Source organism: Carassius auratus, chromosome 40, assembly GCF_003368295.1.
Source record: "Carassius auratus strain Wakin chromosome 40, ASM336829v1, whole genome shotgun sequence".
NCBI classification, from domain to species: domain Eukaryota; kingdom Metazoa; phylum Chordata; class Actinopteri; order Cypriniformes; family Cyprinidae; genus Carassius; species Carassius auratus.
In genome coordinates, this window is record NC_039282.1 from 17092965 (window position 1) to 17097081 (window position 4117).

General features: G+C 31.1%; 1 long non-coding RNA gene across 1 annotated transcript; it reads left to right on the plus strand.

Moving 5' to 3' along the window:
- The first annotated feature begins 2055 nt into the window (after positions 1-2055).
- On the plus strand, positions 2056-3847 carry LOC113059032 (uncharacterized). The gene is made up of 4 exons (XR_003278050.1): positions 2056-2272; positions 2367-2427; positions 2658-2735; positions 3682-3847. It is a non-coding gene; the product is annotated as an uncharacterized LOC113059032 (long non-coding RNA).
- Positions 3848-4117: the final 270 nt, after the last annotated feature.

The window sequence follows — 4117 nt, forward strand, 5'->3', positions numbered from 1 at the left end:
CAAACTCTAACAGCAAGGTAAATTAGTGTGAGTATTTTCTAAGTATTAACTGTCCATATATTGCACTTGACAAATAAGGTATACTATAGTGGCTTTTTTTGCTAAATATATATATATATATAGTATAAAAAGTACAAGATGATGTCAAATAAGGTGATATCAAATAAGGGTTAGCTCAAATGTAATCTAAATGTAATCCAAAAGTAATCGGATTACTTTACCAAAAATGTGTAATCTAAGATATTATATTACTGATTACAATTTTTTCCATGTAATCTGTAATCAGTAACTGATTACAATTCATAAGTAATCTACCCAGCTCTGCTCATCTGTTTAAATTATATTAAGCCTAACTGACATGTCTGACAGGTGGTTTTCTGCTACTGTCACGTGGTTTCAGCAACAAGCTCCACCCAAGTCCCGCCTCTTTGCCCATTTTCAATTATCTGACGGTGACATCCCGCTCCGCCAACTTTAGGCTTCAAAAATACTCTCCAGAAACCTACAAGTGAGGTCACGGACACTACGTCCTTTTTTTTTTTTTTTTTTTTTTTTTTTTTTTTTTAACAGTCATGTCATTTACAAACCTGAATGACTTTCTTTCTTCTTTGGAACACCAAACAGATATTTTGAATAATGCACTTGTCACTATTTTTAAGGATAAGATGGATATGAACCGGTCAAAGGAAACTATAGCCCCAAAAGAACTGTGTTCATGTTTGCTGTTTACATGAGAAAACTCTACAAAGGAGATACATCTGTATTAGTTAGATCATGTTTTTCATGTCAAAGAGGAAGTGGTAACTGTTTCAAACACTGATAATTAACCACGCAGAATGAGCCAGAAAACAGAGTAGCGCTTCCCTGATAGCAGCAAAGAAATGTTGAGCTGTGAGGGTGCATAAACAAGATTCTTCTGGATCCTGGAATTTCTGTTCTTCATTTAAAATATAGATATTTCTGCATTCTCTTATAAAGAAAAAAAAAGTATTTATGCTCAGTTATGTGGTACCTGTTCATAGTATTTATCTTTACAGGTAAGCACAAATTCATTATTTTCATTATATCAGGCATATTTTAATATAATAATAATATGCACTCATTGGGTTGACAGTACATGGAGCCTGTGGTTGTGTGATGACCAGTCCAGACCAGAAGGTTAAAGCTGGGACAGATGTCTATTTGTCGTGTAATTTCTGTCAATGTCCTGGACCTCTGGATGTCATGTCTCTTAGCGTGGAGTGGGAATTCAAAGTAGGTTTATTTTTAAGGAAACAGACCAACACAGATATACTTTGCTCTTTTTATACAACAATTTCTTATTCTTATTCATAATAATAATAATAATAATAATAATAATAATAATAATAACTTAAACCTAAGTGTCTGGCACTTTTTGTATTTTTTTTTTTAAACACAGGATATCTCCTCTGAGCCAAAAACTATCATCTACTACATCAGAAATCGAACTGTACCACTTCCTGGTGTATTTTTTCAGGGAGATGTCATATTAGGAAGTTTTGATATACATCTCTCATCCGTGACCCATGAGAACAATGGAACTTATTTGTGTAGATTGCGTCTCAATGGCAGATTCCACAAGAATCAAACACACCTTTTTGTGCGATCAGGTAGATTTTATTTATTTATTTTTATTTTATTTTTTTCTCCACCATTTATTTGTTCTAAGTTACTGGTAACACTTTGCAATAAGGTGTGATTTTTTTTTTTTTTTTTACATTAATGTATTAACTAGCATGAAATATACATTTGTTACAGTATTTCTGTATGCTCATGTGCCACTGAGTAACGGCTGCTGAAAATTCTGTTTTAATTCAGTTTTTAATTTAGTGAGCATAACAGACTTCTTTCAAAAACATTTAAATATTAAAGACTCCTTTTTTTTTTTTTTTTTGCATATTACTTATTGAGACATCTTTGGATTATGTGTTCAGATATCAGCTTGCTAAAAATAAAATAAAATAACAGTTGTGATGCATAGCATACAGTAAACACCTGTTAAAGTTTATACAATACTAATATTTTAAAGGCTTCTTTATGTGGATTAGTTTGTATAAGAGCTCCAAACTCAATTTCCCCCTTTATTTTCTTCAGTACTGGGCAGGAAAAACAGTCCAGATGTGAATCATCTGCAGGAACCTCCTCCGTGGTGGCTGCCCCTGGCGTCAGTGTCTGGGTTTGTGTTACTAATTGGAACCGTGTTTTTGGGGAGGAAGGCTTGCAGATCAACCCAGAAAGAAAACAACTCAAAGTAAGTCATTGTCAGATCACAGAGAGATATAGCAGCTTGTGAGAATATATATATATATTTTTTTGGCTTCATGTTGTGCTTCATTTTATTTTAGGCAAAATATAGAAGAAGTTAAAACCAGCACTGAGAAAGAAGACAAGAGAATGGCTTACAAAGTAACACACTATCTTTACAACTTCCTTCTGCACGTCTGCTCTCATTTCCTCTCTTTCCTTTCTGTACTTAATAAGGTCAATTACTAAATACATTTGCATTCATTTATGCTTAATGGTTAATTGAATAAAACAGTGGTTGAGGTTTGATTCTGGAATGTTTATCTATTTTTATTTTTGTTGGTTGTTGTATGGGTTTTGAAGATGACTTTTCAGCTTGTTTTGTGTCTCAGGTGGGGTACAGCTCTATGCCTGATCTGGCAGATGTGAACAGTCCTCCCAACAGTTCAAACGACATCTATGTTACCATGGTAAGATTCATGAAAAGTCATATGTGAAAATATGAGTTGTTGTTGTTCAAAATGTTCTTGTGAGATAAAAGAATGCCTTCATCTGTTTATACAGTTCATTATTAAAATGTTCTGTAAACTGTATTATTTTTTTTTTCAAACACCACAACCACGTTTTGAATTTCCTGCTTAATTGTATTGATACTTGTTGTGCACTTTAAATATATAAAAATAATAATAATAAAAAAAAAAAAACTGTATTAATGATTTAAAAGGACATGTTAAAAGTCACCCTCTCAATATCCATTTAAAATTAAACATTTAACATGTATTTTAAATCATTTTATTAACTATTTGCATGCATTGAATAAACACATTTGTTTTGAAGTGCTGACTAACACAATGTACTAAAGCACATATTCAGTATTACAAAGTTGGTGTATTTGAAATTAATATTAAATTGCAACTTCATTGTGAATGTGTAAATAGAAACCATTTAAATACATGCTATACACCTTTCAACTGAAATTACATTCAAGTATTTATCATAAATGCTTATCAGAGCATTCAATATATTTAATGGACAAGAAAATGAAATGATATACAAAGATGTACTTAAGTTCTAAAACCCTCTTTAAAACCTATACGTTTATAAGCCATTCATGCACCATTAAATTAAATATATATTTTCATAAACTAAGTGTATATTTAATTTTTCTGTTGATTAATTTTACAAAACAGTGATAATAATATACTTAATTAAATGTATTTTTTTAGGTTAATCATTCACATACTAATTTTATTCTCAATGACTTGATAATCTTCTTTTTTGTCAGTGAAATAATATGCATGTGATCGTGCACACATCCCTTAATGTTAACTGATTATTAACCATTTATCACAGAAAAATAAATGTTTTCACAAGATGTAAAACGGCTTTTGTTTGTGTTTGTGTGTGTTCTCAAAGCACGGATTCCCATTTGCACCAGACGCTCCTGTCACAGCTGGACACAGCAGACGTCTTCCCTCTGACTGGCAGCCAAAGGATGAGGAACCCATTTATGTAAAATAACTGATTATTTATTATTATTATTATTATTATTAGACTAATGGAAAGAAAACATTCTGATGGTTTTTACCGAGGGTAAAATTCATATAGGATCATATAGGTTCATATAGGATTTTCTTGATTTTACACATTTTATTCCCCCCAAAATTGTGAAAATATATTGTTTGCTGGCTGTTCAAAGTATTTTCTGAATTATGGAGTGACAAAAATAGATACCCAGAATTCCCTCTGTAAAAGCATTTCACTCTAATATGTCAAAAAAAAAAAAAAAAAATATATATATATAATAATAATAAAATAATAATAAAAAAATAAACAAGAGTTTTAAAACTGA